Raw genomic sequence first — 19,330 nt, 5'->3', positions numbered from 1 at the left:
GGCAGTGTTCCTGGAGTCTCAAAAGCCTGTCATGTTATGGTCTTCCTTACAAGTCCATTCTGCATTTTTCAGACCCTTGTGGGGAGTGTAGTTTTTTTAATTGTACTTTAGGAGATAAAAAATCGATCGGAGCTCAAATCGCCCATTCTTATGGGAGATCCATATAGTGTCTAGTCTTTTTAACCTGTATTTTCGTATTCTATGTATATTAATAATGTACGGCTAAGACAAAGCCTTGTGAAAACTTTAAGCTTAAACTACAATTCCCATCAGCCCAAGCGTGCTGAGACACCAACGAATGCACCAGAGTGAAAGGCTGGGTGAGCTCTGAGGCAGAGAAGCTGCAGCACGTTGGTAAGGGAATTTTACTGCAAAATATACGTTATGTTTTTTACCTCTTAACTTTAAACCCATTGGCTTGAATAGATACCGATAGAAAGTAGAATACCGCTCACACGCACAGATTACGGCTGGTGTATTTTAGTCATTTTGACTTATGCTGCACACGAAATTGCTGATTTTTGTTGCTGGCTGAATGAAAGGGTCTCTGTCTGCTGTCAGTGGAGGGCTGTGCCCTGCTGAGACGGAGTCTATCGGGTCACGAAAGGTTGCATGCTGGCCTCGTGGTCCAGAGGGGGGCGTTTGGATGCCTGGGGCGGAGGGGATATTCCAGCAAACGTCTCAGCATGCATCACTGATTAGGGGTGTGATGCACGTACTACCATATGCACCAATTAGGGTGATTTTATCTCAACATCAGAGTAAAGTCATTCCCACTAGAGACTGTATCGGTGTTTTAATTGGCAGCCGTGCATGTTGGTGGAGATTTGGGTGTGATGAACTGCAGAAAGAACAGGCACTTCCCTGCTAAACTCGTAACTGTTTAACAGCAGGTACTGAACATATTAAAATGCTAACCAGGTATCTGTGAACTGAAGACAGCATGTACCTCATTGAAACAATACCGATTGCCCTGCATGAGCTAGCCCGCAGATTGCTTTTGACTGCCACGCGCTTTGTGTCTGGAATTGCATAGCTGTGACGTATGCGAAGGCAGCAGACAAGAAACTTTTGCAATTCAAATTGATCCAAAGGTGAATGAGATTCCTTTATGAGCTTTATACACAATGGCATTCCGTGATTTCTTTCAAGAGGAAGTAACGAATAAACCTTCCTCTTCTTAGGTTATCAAATAATATGCCATGCGAAAGTACAAAAAAAGAACTAACAGTGCAACATTTGTATTTGGTATAAAAAATAAGGCGTACTTCAGTTTTGAAGATGAATCTCTGCAGTAATATTGTCTGTGGGTAATCTAGTATTCTTGCTTTTTAGGACCTTTCCTATTTCTAGAGGCAGGAGCACTATATAAATACAACAAATTACATCGCCTCTGAAACGACAAACAATGAACTTGTAAACAACTATGTTTTACATAACACTTAACAGGTTTATTTGACCTACTACTAAGTCCTTGCAGGTCCATCAGGTAAACTATTGGGGCACTGACGAATAGCATATGAGGTTTTAATTGAAATCTTTTGTATTCATTTGCCATTTTTTGCGGCGTTCCTTGTATAGTAGGTGGAACATATCAGAAGTATGTGTGTATGTTTTGTTCTCATGAATTCCAGTATTAATCACAAAAATCTGAAAAATGTATGCAGGTGGTAATGCTTTACGCAAAGGGTGCTTTTAAAAGTATTTTGCATTCAACTGTAATTTTTGTGGAGTTTCTAATGAGAAAAATATTATCAAGGTATGCACTCCGATACAAAACTTGGGAATTACAGTTTCCCAAGTACATGCATGAACAGCTTATCCAGTCCAGGTATTTTTCTTTGTAGTCTGGAACTTTTATTCCTGTTTATCCCTCCATAAAATCACTACTACAGAGAGTAATTTGAAAGGCTGGACTGGATGAACCCCTCACCCACTGACCTGGGAAACTTAAGAGCCCTGGCATGGTTTCAGAGCATTCGTGAGAAACGTTAAGCAAGGTATGCATAGTTCTTGTGAGTTATTGGCTCCATCAAACACATCAAACACTAAAAGGAAACAACTGGAGGGCATGGGAAAAACTAAAGTTCCATGAACGAGGTATGGGCATACCAGCAATCAGGAATTCTGAAAGGCTAAGCTTGTGTAATGAAACCTTTGTACACTCGATGCTAGGTTGTAAAGATTCAATGGTACCAGATTACTTACCATAGACTGACAGGAAAACAACTAATGCAAGCCTGGCTTTCATTTCTTCGGCTGGTACCTGTAATGCTCAGTTTGTAATTGTAAAAAAAAATACAGGCATGAGAATTCAAAGAAGAAACGTGATTAGGGTAAAAACTCATTTCTGACTTTGTGAAGTCTGATGTCGCTTGATGTGAAAGTTGTTGTCTTTCTGTTCCCATTGGCTGCATTTTTGGAGTTTAGTGAAAAGTGGCATGGCCACCTTCGAAAGCGATGGGTTTGGAGTTTGTAATTTTTGGATCTAACTCTGAGATCTGTCTGACCCCGTCTTCGATTTGAATTTGTAACTACTTTTTTAGTGTAGAAATCAAAAACATGAATCAAAAATCATTGTGCGTAGATTACAACAGGTGGTACTGAAGAACCTTATTGTGCGTAGGAGCGGAAATCAGTTTTTGGGAGAACAGTGTCAGTAGGACAAATGTGAAAGTTTGAACATTGCTTGTACTTCAGAAACCTACATGGTGGATTTTGCTTAATTTGGTTGTGTGTAGGTCACTTTGGTAATATGAAGTGCCACAGACCGAGACCTGCACTTTATATAGCTGCTAAATGGCTCCATTTCGTGCCTGTCACTTTTGTTTTAGACCTACATTTTAGCCAGCGCCTTTCAGCATGATGATAATGTAAAGGCTTTTACATATTATGGGTAAAGCAAAACTACAGTCACAGAATACAAAGGGCATTGGCTAAACGATCAGGATGGCTTGGTGTTACACATGACACAGGGCCACTTGGCAGCTGAGGTATTAATTAGTAACTCAGCAAGCACAAATGTAACTAAAATGATGTCATTTTCAAATGTTAAACCTCAAAAAACTCTTTTAAAAGGCAGCTTGTGGAATCTGCGCTGCTTGCGTGTCAACGGTATCGTGCAAAATATTAATGAAACTAAAAATGTTTGCCTATGAGCAAATTGGTTCCTTGCCATGTCTGATTTTGTCAGTTCCAGATTTTAAGCAAATTGTATTGGGGGAAGAGGAGTTGTTAAAAAATGTTCATTTGCTAATAAGTTTGTCTTTGACAAATCTAAATGAAATTTGGAAGACTTTACACATGTTAGTCTTTGGCGGGTATGGCAAATTGAGTGTGGATCTATCAAGGGAGGACAGAGTTAAAATGAGGGAAGATCAAAGGTTTTCTTGTGCTAATAACTTTGGTGCAGTTTAAGGAATTTGCATGAGATTTGGAATCCTGTTAGCAAGTTTAACCGAGTGTAGGAATTAATCAGCATTTATGCAGACCTAACAAAGGAGAAGGGGACAGGAATCTTTGATTTGCTGATACATTTGGTGCAGTTGCACATATTTGTATGACATTTGGTAGAAAAACCAATCCAAGGGTGAAAAGAAAATGTTCGTTTGCTAATAACTTTTGACAGTAATTATGAATCTGCACTCATTTTAGAAGGTTCTTAGTAAGTTAAACGAAGTGCAGGGGTTCCCGATTTTAAAGAGATGAGAAAGGGCAATGCTATAAGCGGGAGGGGCAGTGCTCTTTTATTTGCTAATAACTTTGGGGCAGATTCTTGGAGCTGCACAGAATGTGGCACACACCTGTCATTTTTAATTTGTGATATGCTGAGTTCTGTGCTTATCAGTCAAGGCGGGAGCATCATTAAAGTGGGTGGAGTAGGCAAAAAGTGTTAGGTTGCTAATAACTTGGTCACTTTGTAACTTTAACAAATCAACACACTATTCACAAGGAATTTACATATTTAGCTATCTGTTGGTCTTGGTATGCAGAATACGTGTACGATACATTGCTAACAGTGGTCCCCTGTCATGTGGGATGCATTTTGCCAGTCCTTGCTTCTAAACCACCAACACTATGGGCCCTATTACGATATTGGTCGGAGTTGCCTCCAACAAGAACCACTGCAGAATCGGGACCAACTGACCTCCGGTCAGCAGATCCGACCGCCTAATTACGATGCAGCCACACTATTTCCTATGGGAGCTTGTGTTACAGCCGTAAACCGCCTCCGAAAAGAACAACATGGCAGATGGGAAGAGTTATGATGTGTGTTGCATACCATAACTACCGGATTTCGGGCTTTTCGGGTTTTTGATAGTTGAACCATAACTACCTTTTAACTATGTTCAGTAAATGCTTACTGATCACTCAAACATAAAAAAGGTGGCAACCTTACTGTAAATTCTATTGTAGAGAGATTTATTCATAGTTCAAAATTGGTGAGTAGCAACTAATCCAATCTGTGTTTTTAGGTTTTGCCTGAACAGCGCTTGTGAAATCTCTTGTATTAAAAAAAAATAATTCTTGCAAGCGGCTTAGAAACCACCTATTACTTACCTTTACTTACCACTGGCTGGTTCCAACATGGCTCCCACGTCACTTTAGTTACCATTGGATGGCTCCCACATCATTCTCATTTCCCTAATTCTTATTGACCAGCGTCTCGCATCCGTCTTCCTCCTGGGCTTCGAGTCTTTGTCTTACAATGAAGCCTGGATCGTACTGCTTCCAGTTGACAGTCACTCTTTTTATTTAACACCGACATGCGTTGGTGACATGCGCTATGCGCACTTCCTGTCTGAGTACATGGGATCAGATGTGTGCACAGTGTCTCCATCGAACGCATTCTTAAACGTCTGTGCCTTTTTTTGCATACATTCTGCATGCCGAGCCATTTGCCTTAATTAACATTACATTTCTGCTTCTTTGAACGCAACTCTCTTTTTGGAGGTCTCCCGCTTGCTCCTAAGTGCGCACGAGCCCCACTTGGGCTATGCAAGCCCTCCCAAATGAAACTCAAACCTTGGCATTGAATCGGTGCAATGATTTGGATACCTGTTGCAATCTTTGTTTCCTGGAATCAAAGGGCCTCATTCATGCAGCAACTCTAATGCGTTCAGCTACCCCATGCCCCCACCCCCACCATTCACCATTGGTTTTGGATTTAAACAAACTCCCCACCCCAATATTGCGCATTTGGATTGCCTTACCCTAACCACCCTTTGCTTCTTTCTTGCATGTTGCACAGCAGCAGCACAGCTTGCTGTGCAAATAGCACTTAAAGGAAAAAAGCCTTATTACGTCGTCCATGCTGACCGCATCATAGTGCTTTTATTTCTTTTACTTTGAGCCATATTGCACAGCAACTTGCACTACTGCGCAGCTTGTAAAAACAAACATTGACAAAGCCAGTAGATTTCGCCTAGGTGAAATCTATTGTTTTTTCCAATGCCTGTTCCTATTATTATGATACCCACAGAGATCCTTTAGATAAATGTCACATATGAGTAGCTTATGCAGGCATAGGTTTTCTTGGCATTGACCCTGAATTGAGTCATTCCTTGTCGCGGGCACTAGGCCCGGCCACACAAGTGGGGTGGCGATTTTATCAAAGCAAGTGGGGGAACGATGTGTGGTAGGAATTTTGTGGATCCCTGCAGATTCCAGAAGTTTACGTCACAGAAATGCAAGGTAAATGTTCAATGTTAGGCGATGTTTGAGGTTTGCAGGGCATCCCGGGTAAGAAACAGTTGTGGGATCCATGTGAGTCACACCACCCTGGACTCCCCTGGGTGTCTAATTTTCAGAAATGTCTGGGATTGGTAGTTTCCCCTGTTAGGCCGTCCAGCTGGTTTTGGTGCCATTTGTGTTGCAGCTGTTAGGTTCAGTCATACACATGGGGTACTGTTTCTGTCGGGACAAGTGGGGGCAGGAGTGCAGGGTGGTAGAAAATTTGAGATTCTCAGCAGATATTGGAACTTTCCTCGACAGACATGTAAGAATAATGCATGGTTTTACTCAAAGTTTGAGACTAATGGGGCCCAGTTCGGAGGAGCATAGACGCATGCCATTGGTGCTGCTCCGTCCTTAAAACAAATACTGAAAGTTAATCCCTGGTGTCTAGTGGCAAGGGGGCAAAAAAAGGGAAAAAACCCAGCTCCCCCACAGGCTCAGAAACATTGAGGCCCATGTCAAAGGAGCACAGGGCATGCCATTGGGGCTGACCCCCACCCCCAATACTGAAAAGTAATTCCTGTTGTCTAGTGGGCTTTCCGATCGACATTGGTGGGCAGATTGGTAGTGAACTCCCCCATCTGTCCCTTGGGGAGAAGAAATACTAATGGGACCTGAGGTGGGGGGAGCATAAGCCCATGCCCGGAGGGGCCTCCCCTAAAAAAAACAACAATCAAAAAATCTCTGGAGTACAGTGGGCTTGAAGGCCCCCTCTTGGGGGCGGGGGAGATTTGGGCAGATTTACTCCCCCGGGAGGGGTCTTATGGGTTCCAGGGTTGGGGGAAGAGAACAGGTATGTGCCTGTGGGACGCCCGCTCAAAAAATACTGTCTACATTCCAAGATTCCCTGGTGTCTGCCCCCTCGCCCTCTTGGGAGGATGCAGATTCTGAGTGAACACCCCCATACAACCCCCTCCCTAAATGGGGCAGAAAGACTTATAGTCCTGGGGCTAGGGAGGGACACAGGCCCATGTCCAGGGGCCCTCCCTCCTCAAAAAATACTAAGCATTCCCATTCCCCGGTGTCCAGTGCGCTTTCTGTCAATGGGGGTCAGAATGGGAGGGAAATCCCCCCATCCACCCCTGGGGTTACAGAACATTTAATGAGCCCCTAGGACCTCTCTCCCCCCGCAATACTATCCCTGGTGTCTAATGGATGGATCATTGCTTAGGGGTCACACTCCTGCGGCGACCCCCAAGCAAAAATCCACAAGAAGACATCTCATTTAAGAGGGAAAATTCTCCCCTTTCTAATGACACTTGCCTCATTTAAATCTGAGGTGGGAAGGGCTCAAATGTGCCCCCAAGCACTGATCTAGTGAAAAAGCCAATTGGCTTATTTCCGTTTCAGAGACGCGCTGATCGCCATTTCTTTCCATGTAAGAAAAGACTTGGGCTGCTGGGGAAGCTGTTCTCCAGAAGCCTGATCTAGAAAATATAAAAAAGAAACCACCTGGTTCAAACACCAAAGCATCAGCCAGTAGCCGACAGATGCACTGAGGATGGAGTGCAGGCATTGACCAGTGGCCGATATACTCTTAAGAGGTTAAATTGGCACAGTGACTGCTCCAAGCCATGTTGCTTGAAAAGGTCCTCATAGAGGCATTTGGTGAAAGCAGTGAACTAACTGCAAAGGTGCAGCAACATTGAACTGAGTCCATGCTAGCTCCACATCCCTTCTACATTTGGACTAAGATGCAGGCATTACCTCTTCTTGCCCTGGAATCGAAGGGTCAAATCTACATAATTCAATGAACAGTTTCCCAATTACAACTGTGTGTGCCATTTTGCACTATGCAGGTCCTGATTAACAAATGCAATCTGCAGTGTTGCCAGAACATGTGCTCCTGCTATAGAAAACTGCTTGTTGCACGTGTATCTTCAGTATGTTTTAGCTTCCTTGAGCCTCTTGGGGGAGGGACATGTTACTGTACCTCCCCCAAGCGCCTCTGGCGCTCCACACATGTGTTTCATCAAGTGCATTTCACTGCACAGGCCACTACAGACCTGTCCACACAAATGTATGCAATTCTAGTTGTATCTCTAATATAGGGATAGAAAAATGACTATGTGCCCTAGAGCTTTGGCATAGGGGTACACAAAGCAGACAGGGGCATATTGGTCCCATATTTGCATAGCAGTTCTTCTGTGCAGCTCCTGTGCCAAATCTAGCAGCGCAAAGGTGAACGATGTGGAGAGAAAATGCAGGAATTGGTGTAGCGCATTGTGAATGAGGGTTGTATGAGTCGCAGTGCTTGACACATTGTGACACCGACAACAATGCACACATTTTGTGTGTACAATTAGTTTTGTGCAAATGCTGCATAATTTGTAACTGTAAATACAGTTTGAGCATTATACCACGCACAAAAAATATTGTGAAGCTGCACCTAAGTTCCAAGTTTGCAGTCATTATGTTTCACACGAATGTATGACGATACAACGAATTCCGTTGCAACGCATGCCTTTACCACGCATGCGTTACAACGGAATTCGTTTACCACGCATAACATTTACCTCGATTGCTAGCGTGGTGACGTCATACGTCGTTAAGAGAAAACTGAAGTTTATTTTCAGTTTTCTCTTAAACAACGCTGATAAAATACATAACCCGACGTGACATCAGGTGAGTTTTTTTGGGGGGGGGAGACCCCCCAAACCCGTGTTTTTTTACTTTTTACCTTTACCACACATACCTTTACTACAAACCTCGTAGTAAAGGTATGCGTGGTAAAGGCTTTCGTGGTAACCACGCATGCGTTGTACTGCATGCGTGGTTAACGATTTCGTGGAAACGGCTTTGTTGTAATGGCCGTTTCCCGTTTCACACTTGCAATATGCAGACGTTTTTTCAGGGTTTCTTCTAAGCTTGGACGAGTTGCTTGGAGAGCCCCTCATGTAGTGCCTTTCGGAGTGTTCTTCCCCTTGGTTTCTACAGTATACTGTGGTAAAGTCGTAGTCTCTCATTTATTTTTTAATTTTAACTGAGTTTTATATAGTTCGAACTTGACCCGAAGATATCGGGCATCAGAGCACTTTACACGAGGATCCGTTGGGTTACATGAGGATACGTTCATTTTTGTTCGGTACGGGGAGATTAAGTGATTTGCCCAGAATCACAGGATGTTGCACGTCCCTGCCGAGACTCAAACCTGGTTACCCAGCTCCGAGGTCGACCACCCTAGCCGTGAGGCCAACTCGTCTCCGCAGGGGGAGGAGGACCATGCCTTTTTTTGCCCAGCTGTCTTTGGTCAAACTCTGCTACTAAAGTAACACAATTCAGAACTAAAGATGCCTTTCATTCAGCGTCTGACACACATATTTCCCTTTTGCGCTTCTTGTATTGTGTTCTGAGCTGGAGCTGACAGCATCCGATCTTCACGCATCCTCAAATAGTTTCTTCTATCAATGTCTTACGACTGTGGCTAGTCGAATCTCCTCACCTTAATCTTTCAAAAGGCTGGATATAAAGGAATGCCACTCATGTCACCCTCTGGTTCATGCTTGGCTAATCCAGTGGAAAACTGGGGTTGGGATTCCACAATTATATTTTTGGAATGAAAGAGCCCATTCAACCAGCTCTGGAGACAAGCTGGTATACTCTTTTCTTGGAATCCTGAACTACTTTAGGGACAGTTGGAAAAATATTTGCTGGCAGAGCATAATCAAAATCATTAAGATTCTCTTTGTGATCATGCACACTGGCACATGCATACAGAAACTGAGCTTCGGACTTGGTAGATATTTCTAGTCCTAATAAGAATCTCTTAAAAAACTCACAGTCTAGACTAAATCATATTTGGATCAGGCGTGGGAGATGGAAAACATGAAATGACAATTCAAAATGTTACCTTACAACCACTTATGGGTTTTGCCGTCTCCACTGCATGCTGCAGTAACCACGTACCTTCCCTTCTCTCAATAGATGAGATGACCATTCACCTTTTCCAGGAGATCATTGTTTTTTGGCTCGCAGGTGATATGGTTCTGATGCACGGTTAAAAACTATCTTGTTCGTTCAGGGTGTTGGAATCCTTCAGCCCGGTGCCACACACCTAGTGCACCTAACCCCAATAGTGCATTTTGTGTAGTTTCCGTCCATGTGCATACACACCCCTTCTGAGAGCCGAAATACGTTGAGTGCTCCTGATACCGTACAAGTGGGAGTTTTGAACCTTGAAATTATGAACTAATCCGATGAATTTAAATTCTGATGGAAACTACTATTTTTGAGAATGCCTTGAAAAAGAGAGTTTTACATCGAAAAGTGCTGAAGAACCAAAGTATAATAAATTAGATGTAAGAATAAAGTTGAAGTGCAGCATCTCTTGATTTTTATTTTGAAGTATATACATTGATCTGATTGAGTTACCTCCCTTTATGGGACATTAGACTTGGGGTTAGTAGACTGAGTGAGGTTGTTGCTGGCACAAGCACCTGTGTTTCATCCAAAGTATATACATTGATCTGATTGAGTTACCTCCCTTTATGGGACATTAGACTTGGGGTTAGTAGACTGAGTGAGGTTGTTGCTGGCACAAGCACCTGTGTTTCATCCGAAGGCAATTCTTTTTCATTTGTCAGTGTATGCCCGGAATCAGAAATCACCCTCCATTATGCATACAAAATTTGTGTCATGTCCTGTTTTGTTCAGTTATGCATCTTCACTGCTCTTGATTCCGGAACAGACAACGAAACACATTTGCTAAGAAGTGCTTTTCATAATGCACTCATTGTGGCTGTAATCATAATTAAAAACATGATTAAATGCTAAGTAAAATATGTTTCCGGCATCAAGTGTGACCTGCTGTTATTAAATGTTGCAGGAAAAGGTTCGGTTTTTACTTTTATCGCATTGGAGGGAAAGATCTAACAAGTAATGGTACTAGTAAATGATCGTACTAGTAAATGGTACTAGTAAACGTGTAATTATATTGAAGCATCTTAGTGCTTGGGTGATTCGGCGAGGACCTTCATGCCGTTCAATTTTTTTTCAGTTAACCCGCAGACAGGGAGCAGGCTTCTTTAGTTCAACACTGCTTTTACAATTATAAAATTAGGGTTTACCACATGTTTCACCCATGCTGGTGGCATCTGGACTAATTTCACATCTGCAACTTGTTTACTGCATCCGTGGATAACATGGACATAGTAAATAGATTACCAACCTAGGAATCGAAGAGGAAGAGCTGCACACATCGCCCAGACAGTAAGTAAATTATTATTTTTTTTAAAGTAAAAACATATATTTTCTTGGCCATTGGTGTTGAACTGCTGCTGGCTCTCATCTCCCCCCTCCCTCTGTCTGCTAGTCTGTTTATTATGTCAACACAATGGGTCAAGGTAACCACAAACATTTTGTATGCGATACTGCTCTCAGGAAACCTGCCTCCCTCTCAGTGTTCATAGACAAAAAAGACCACTTACTACTCTGCAGAGTCTAGTTCTCCCCCGTGTGGCTTAATAGAACAGAAAGGAAGCGCTTTCCTTGGAGAAGTCAGCCATGTTAACAAAGGGTTAACAAACAAGCATTTGCAAAGCAATCGGTCTCGCCTTTGGGACCTTATATGTATTTAGCTATTCGGCACATTAGCCTGGCTGCTGAAACATCAACTTTTCTTTAACATGGAGGGAAAGTAAGCACCAAATTGCGTGACACACCAGGTATAGGAACACATGGAGAGAAATATTGCCTTTCAGTGGGAAATGGTATGGTCCAAAGCTCTGTTTTTAATATAAAATCAGGGCCATCGGTGGTCATATCACTGAAAATACAAGATTTGAAAAAAATGTTATTGTCTATGGGTGCTTGTGGAAGACAATTTCTATGGACTGGAATCTAGAGAATGCGAAAGTGATTCTGGCATTTTACTGACCGCTGCTGGTCGTTTTTTATCAAGAAAGATAAATTAAGGCAGTTGCCAGAATTTTTTTTAAAAGAGTCTCTCAGCAGAAAGCAATTCTGGTATTTTACTGACTCTGCTGGTCGTTTTCTATCAAGACAGGTAAGTAGAGGCAGCTGAACTGGATAAAAAGTCCCCCAGCGGAAGCAGACAAGTCCCAGGGCTGATCTCCAGAGTCCACATAGTACATACACATATAAGTATATAATAATAAGTATATACAAGAGGTCTCAAATGCTTGACCTAAAAAGGGAGACTAAAAAAATCTGGTGATTTAAAAAAAAAAAAAAATCATAAATGCCTGTGCTTCCTACAAAGTCTGACCATTAAATCTTCTTCTGTATACTACATCTGGGTCATCATCTGCCGATTTGTGTTTTCTTCATACAGCAAAGCGAGGTCATTATCTGGCCTGTCGCCTTTTGCACATTTCTAGGAGGGCTGTGACCCATCACTGTATATTAATTCGGCGACCTGTCCTCAGAGAGGTAAAGTGAAACGAGAGACAGACATTCAAAGTGTTGTTGCCCCAAAAAAATGCATTCTGCCATTATTAAAGCCACATATGGAGTGCCCCAATGTTCTTCCTTATCTCGATACTTTTGTACATTTATATGATGACTCAAATGAAATAATTTAATCGTGATGGGGGGAAATTGAAAGCTCCTGATTGGGTCACCTGCCCCTTTCAGGTAGGCAGGCATGTGTAGTGAGTGGATGCACGAATATGCGCTGGACATGCTGGCCTTCCAGGCTCATCTTATGTTTCAAATTGCATCCTCATAAACTGCCTCCCTTAGGGCCTTTCTTGCACAAATGTGGTCTGCTGCAGATAAAAGACTGTGAAAAGGATCCTTCCCTAGCAGAAAATCCGCCGAGATTGTGTTTTTGTAGTACATTTCTTTACTGCAGTCTTCACATTATGGAAACACCAGGCACTTTTTAACCTTGATCGACGTAGCCAAGTATTTCTTTGGTTTGAAACAAGTGCTTGGCACTTGTTAAATGTGCGTGAAACACCCTAATCGTAATGCAGTCCTGTCTTGTGCTGGGCGATGTAGTCTCATTCTCAATAAATCTGTAACTTGGAGTGTATAAGGAGGTTTGCATTATTTATGCAAATACTTTTTTTTGTATGAGCTTCGGAGAAGCACATTCCTAGGAAACAGAACCTTTTTTGAAAAAGTTACAAAATGAGAAATGTACCCCTATGTTTTGAAGGGGCCCTCCTGTGAATGCAAAAAACAACAAGTGATGGACTGAATGTGGATCAATGTCACACACTCCCCCAGTCAAAAGATCTGGGCCCAAATCCATCGTTTTTTTGCACTCCACACCACCCTGGGTCAGATAATGGCTTTATGCAAATCAGCTCTGACCCTGTTGCCCCATGGGAACAGTCCAGTCCGAACTACAACAGCCATATCTTTCCCAGACCGGAATCAAGCATCCTGTGAATGGTGTCACAGTCTCTCTAAATCCAAGTTGACTTCATCAAACAAAGCAGCAATCTAGAATGTCTATTGTTGGTCATTGTTAAAAATGCAGAACACTAGGTAAAGAGTACTGTTTTTCCTCTGTACCCTGAATAGCTCCTTTAATGACCATATCCTTTAGCAGACATATGTCCTCATGAATGCCACCGCCAACCAAGTACGTATTTAGGGATATAATTAGTTGTGCTTTTTTTTATTATAAGTGAAGCGTACATTATCAACTAGATCACCTCTAAGCTCTGCTCTTGGGAGAGGTACATCACGGAATGCCCATTGTGGTCACAATGCTTTTGGCACAGCCCTTTGGCTTCATTCCAAAACAATCCTCGTGGAGTGCTGCAATAAGCCTAGTTATGATGTTCTATAGCGACCAGCAGGGGTGTGAGATGCCTGAGCTTCCAAAGGGAAGATGCAAAGGAGTGGGCTGAACTTCAGAAGGGTCAAAGGCAAACCGCTGTGGAATAGTTGGAGGAGTAGCAAAAGAGCCGCAGACTGTGGCAGTAAGTTGCAGCTGGAATGCGCCGTAGGCTGTGGCTGGAATGAGCCGTAGGCTGTGGTTGTAAGGCGCCATTGGCTGTGGTTGCAAGGCGCCATAGACTGTTTCTGGAATGCGTCAATTAGCAGGATGAGGAGTGAAGACCAGTGAAGAGAGCGTGACCATTGTTGTGGGTGTGAAAGATTTAGATGCAAGGGCAAAAAGGTTTGTCTCAGGATTTATAAACAATAAGATGGGTCAGTGGGCAACTACCATAGCAGTGCCCTGAGAAAATGTAGCAGCTCTGTGGATGAGTAACCAGGAGAGTGTGGAGACGTGAGGGTGAAGTTTGTTTGACCCCAATAGTAATACAGGGGAGGCGACTCCTGAAACTGGCAATTTTAGCTGAACCCGAATATAATAGCATTGGAACTGTTACAGTGCACGTACCCTTAAATAAATATCATTTTAGCTAGGTGTTGTGCGCATAAACACACAGAGGATCAGGAACAAACTCCCTTTATCCTTGCCAAAATAATTCCAGCCAAGCAATCAATAACACCCTGCTTATTGAAATGAAACTGTATACTGCTACTGGAATGAAACAGCGGCTGCAAAGCGGTGGCAGACATATGTTTTTGTGTCTGCAAGTGCTTTTCAAACTCAATAAAGGCCTCGCGTTAGGCCGTCCGTGTCCATCAGCGTAAAGTTTGCATGCGCGTATGCTCAAGATGTCGCTTGCCCTCTTCCTCTATGAACTGCGCGCCAACAGCTGCATAATCTGATCAGAATGTGAATGAGCCAGAAGTCATTGTCCTGTAAACAGTGAATTATTGATGGTGGCAAAGCAATCACCTACAGGTCAAACTGTTAACAGGCGACTGGTGTCTGGGAATATTGTAGTAGATGAGAGGATTTGTAATCTGCCTATGCCACTATGTCTACTCCAAGAATGAAACTGAGCCACAGTTGCAATAATTCACACTATTATTGTTTGTTTTTGCAGTTTTATATAGCTGCATTCGAGTGCTTTACATAAGAACCTTATGTTACACATTTTTTAAAGGTATACAGGATGTTAAGCCTTTGCCCAGAATTTCAAGATGTTGAGTCAAGGACGGGATTCGAACCTCGTGCCCGAATTTCAAAGTTGGTACAGCAGCATGGCCATACAGTTGTCTGTGTTGTGTGAGGAATGAATATGTGCAGTTTGTCTTTGTGTGATCGGGAGATTTGCTGTTTCCCATATGGGTATTAGATGAAAGTTAGAGTACAGTTTTGGTTGTCAGTTCACCAAAATTGCAGGTTCAGAGGAAGTGATATCACACAACCAATGACCCACTCAAAGACATCACAGGATGTGGCATTACATAATAAACTTAAGAGCCGATCACCATACATTGACTATTTTTTGTAATATTTCTAGGAACCCCAGTCAAATAAGCAGGCTGAAGTTGATGGCATAATCGCAGGTTCTGCAAAGCAGCCTATAGAGAAGCGTTTCGTCTAACAAAGACAAGATTTAAGATATATAGTCTACTTTTTCTGGAAACGTCTGGTAAACTGATATATCAGTGGACCTTCCACAACCAATGTAATAACTGGGATACTGATTTCTGTCACAACATGGTCTTAAGACTTGGGAACCATAAGCACTAGGTTCGAATCTACCCTCCCATATTGACCGGTTTGAGTGGTCCCGGGCAAACCTCTTTATCTTCAATTTCTTGCAGACATGGGGAGCTGTCCTCCTGATCAGATATCTAAAACAAGCAAAGTCCTTTTGAAAATAAGTTCTAAATAGGCACTATTTTTGCCCTTAAAAGCTGAAATAATGAGTAAAAAATCAGTTCTTACATTAAAAAAACATAAAACAAAAAAGTGTTCGAAGCATGAACTCTGATGAGTCTTTGACCAAGGGTGACACAGCCTATTTACATGACATGTTTACGCCATGGGATGAGTCACCTGAAGCTGCTGTTTGTTACCTGTGATTTTAGATTTACCTTGTTTGCAGATGGAAATCTCCTTCTTCTTCCCCGGGATGTTGCGGTTTTGTGATTTCCAAGTTTGCTGCAAAATCGTCTCAGTCAGTGATATCCAGAGAGGAGTCTTCTGTAATATCCAGTTTCTGTTGCAGACATTGTCTCTTGCATTCTATTGACCACGAGCCTCAAGCTTCTGGAGGAGATGATGTGTGATGTAGTTTCAAACTGCTGACTTTGGGGCCTTCTCTGAACTGTAAGTCGTGTAATTATTGGCAAATCACTTAATCTCCCTATTCCTAAAATTGTAACTATAAGTGAACTATGGTGAAGTTATAAATAAGTAACATGTAATGTCATTTTGAAATGGCAAATCCCCAATTGATGCACAGTGCTCCGTCGCTGCTCAGCAAAGTTTGCACTATATAGATACCAATATTTAGTTACATATATTGATCTCACTGCAGCGGAAAGAGGAGGCCACACCTGTAGGAAGGTAGATCCCTGACTATGGTTGCCCCCAACTTTTTGCCTGGTGTTTTGCTGGTTTTCTGACTTAGTTGACCTGGGACCCTGCTATTCAGGACCCCAGGCCTACTGCTCTCTCTGTAAAATGGATTCCATGTACCTTAGGTACATATCTAATTGGATACTGAGTCACCTTATCAGTCCCTGTACAGTGTACCTTAGGTACCCAGGGCATAGGTGTACCCAGGGCCTACCAGGGGCTGCAGCATGTATTATGCCACCCCTGGCTGGCCATCCAAATCTGACACAACTGGCTGCTTGACAGCTGGGGCAAGGTGGTGTAATCACCCTTTGCTTTAGATATAGTATACCTATATCTAACCCTAAAAATGGACACACAGATCTCCTATCAGTCACTCCTATGGCAGGCCTTGACAATCCTGAAGGCAGAGTGCTTGGAATCGTGTGAGGTAGTGCTCTGGCATGAGCTGAGCCTGTCTGCGGCTTTCGGGATCCATCCCTTAGCCGTTTCCATGATATCGCATACCATATACTCTTAAGTGCATTATAATCCTCGCGGTTATATGCCAACTCTGGTATCGCTTTATCAAAACATGTCGAGTAAGGTGTCATACGAATTGGAATACTAACCCCTCGCCAATTCTGGCGACGGGGTTAGCATTCCACCCTTCTAGAGGGACACGACATGTATGTAACCTGTAACCCCGGTTAAAGTCAGACATAGCCTTAGCTCCACAAAATGGATGCTGCCACCGAGACACAAGTCTGCCCTCCTGCTGCTGGGAGTCCTCCCAGAGCAGGAGGCAAGGACAAAGGGTTTCCTGTCAGGGGCGGTGCCAGCACCGTCCCAGACAGGATTTTGTGTATCCTAGGTAGGCAGGGCTTTAGAGGAAGGTGACTGCAAGTGGCACCCCGGTGCTCACTGTGCATAGGCCGGCTGAAACCAGTTCCAGGGGCACTCCAGCCCCTGGCCTGGGGAAAGCCCGCCAAAGGAGAGGGGTGTAACCACCCCCCTCCTGGTCCCACCCATAGGGCAGGACCTAGTCGCGTGCCAGCCCCTTTTTGCAGGATAAAGGTAGGAACTGGCCCCCTTCCAGATCAGATCATCTTTGAATCCTGAAACTACTTTCCACGAAAGGAACTCAAGACTTCTTCCCAAGATTCTCCCTTGTGACTAAGGAGTAGTCACCCTGCAGCAGCAGGCACCAACCAAGCATCGCGGTTTGTTGCCAGTCTCTCCTTCGGATCAAGACTGCTCCAGCACGACGAGAACCGGCTTCCCTGGCACCTCTGACCTCAACCTACATCATCAGCCCAGCTGTGACCCGTGGGTGCGACGAGACCTCGAGGGACCGGCCATCTTCAGAACTGCACGACGCTTGTCCAGCACGACTCCCGAGTGACCCTCGACTGAGTGCTTTGGGGTAAGAGAAGCCCCGACCCTGAGCAGCTCCAGCACCGAAGTTCAGCCCCCCTGCATCCACGAGATCTGCGTGGGGCCCTTCTGCTCTTTGCTGCCAACCGCGTTGTCCAGATCGCTTGCCCGTTGGCTAGTGGCCCTCTCACGACGCTCCACGACGACAACTACTGCTGGTCTGGTTGCTCCAGACTAGCCCTTGCTCCCCTCCAACAGAGGAGCACCCTGGACCCTCCTGGTCCACTCAAGACGCCATTTTAGGTCCACCGCGTGGGCCTTGCATTTGCCAAGACTTGTTGCCCAATCCTGGGTCCAGCGACGTCGACAGCAAGAACCTTGGTGGGACAGCTCGCACCTCCATCCTGGTCGCCGACAACGCCTCCTGGTCCGAGAGACTGCAGAGCCCAGCAGCGCCCACTCACCTGGTCGAGGTGACTTCGTCCGGTGCCACTCTGGTGCCCACCTAAATCACTGGCTAGTGATTCAGAACTTGGTCCCCTCTGCTTACAGGTTTCTTCTTCCCTGATCCAGGCTTGGATCACTCCGAACTTTCTTCACTGGCCGCCTGCCAGCAACTCTTTCTTCAGGCTCCTGGATCTTCAACAACGGTTTCCGACGCAACTTCAACCCTATGCAGCCGCAGCCCCTGGGCTAGGTAACCTGAGTACTCCGGTGCTCCAGCATAGTCCAACACCCTAAGTGTTCGGATCCACCCTTGTTTTCGACCCACCTAGTCGGGTTCGCCCGAGAACAGTAACTTTGTGACTACTAGCCTCCATAGACTTTTTCCCGCCTTACGCGTGAGAGTTCCCACTCTGCACACGACGTCCACAGGCCTCCTGCAACTAATCTAAGTGTTTAGCATTGTAGGACTAGCGTTTCTAAAGTCTCTGAGAATAGTTACTTACCTGCTAGTAGTTCGCATTCCACTTTTGTGATATATGGTTTTTCGTGCCCCTAGGGCATTTGTGTAAATTGTGCGACTTAAAGTATTTTCGTAAGAGTTTTGTTATGTGCTTAGCTCCCTGACTCATAAAGAGTTCAGGGTAGTCTTGTTATAAATAAATATCTGTTTATTTTCATAACAACTTGTGTGGTGTCCTTTCACTTGGTGTTCAAGGGGTAATGTGATGGTAAAACAGCTGGCTTAACACGCCCTCTAGAGTCTTAGCCTTAGACTGCTCGTATCCATGCTACTAGGATAGCTGGTCTATAAGGTTGACTTACAACCAATCATCAATAAGGGTTGTTTGGACTGATACAAAGTGCTCACTAGAATAGTGAACATTATATATCAGGCCAACTTCTCACATTGGTGAGCAGTGGTTGGGATTTGAGCTTGCTGTTGTTTTACCACACATATCCTAAGAATATCATTGTGAAAGATCACATAAGTACTAAAGGTACATATAACTTAGCTTAGAATACTCTGAGTTCTACGGAACCAGCTGTTGTAGCTCCTAGGGCCTAGCACACCCTAAACTACAACTCTAGCAAGGGATCAGTAGGCAAACATATAGTGTAGGTAAGTGCACCACTTACACCTCACTATAAAAGCATGTCTACCCATGGAGAGTCTTCAGAGACTCCCCTTGTGGTTATTGACCCTCCACAGGTCACTTCAAGATATGCAGCTCTCAGTTTCCAGGAGATGAGACAAGTGTGTGCCTCCAGGAAACTGAAACAGGGGTCTAACCCCACCATTCCCTTTCTGATAGGTCTCTTAGAGACCTATGATGCGAGAAAGCTTTCTCAGCTAGATGGGAATATGCCAGCCTTAGAGGGTACCTCTGGAGATCCAGACCTCCACAACACAGCAAATGCAGTTGA

At 43.9% G+C, this 19,330-nt stretch overlaps 1 protein-coding gene across 3 annotated transcripts in view; it reads left to right on the top strand.

Moving 5' to 3' along the window:
- The first annotated feature begins 290 nt into the window (after window positions 1–290).
- ASPHD2 (aspartate beta-hydroxylase domain containing 2) overlaps window positions 291–19,330 on the top strand; it is a 241,291-nt gene continuing 222,251 nt past the window's right edge. Inside the window, exon 1 of one of the 3 annotated variants that reach the window (XM_078667318.1) lies at window positions 291–354. The gene's annotated coding sequence lies outside the window, so the exon portion shown is untranslated. The remainder of the gene's footprint in view (window positions 355–19,330) is intronic. The other 2 variants (XM_078667316.1, XM_078667314.1) reach the window with 2 other exon arrangements.

This window comes from Lissotriton helveticus, chromosome 11 (assembly GCF_964261635.1).
Source record: "Lissotriton helveticus chromosome 11, aLisHel1.1, whole genome shotgun sequence".
NCBI classification, from domain to species: domain Eukaryota; kingdom Metazoa; phylum Chordata; class Amphibia; order Caudata; family Salamandridae; genus Lissotriton; species Lissotriton helveticus.
The sequence above is the reverse complement of the archived record's forward strand: the minus strand, read 5'-3'. Positions and strand labels throughout refer to the sequence as shown.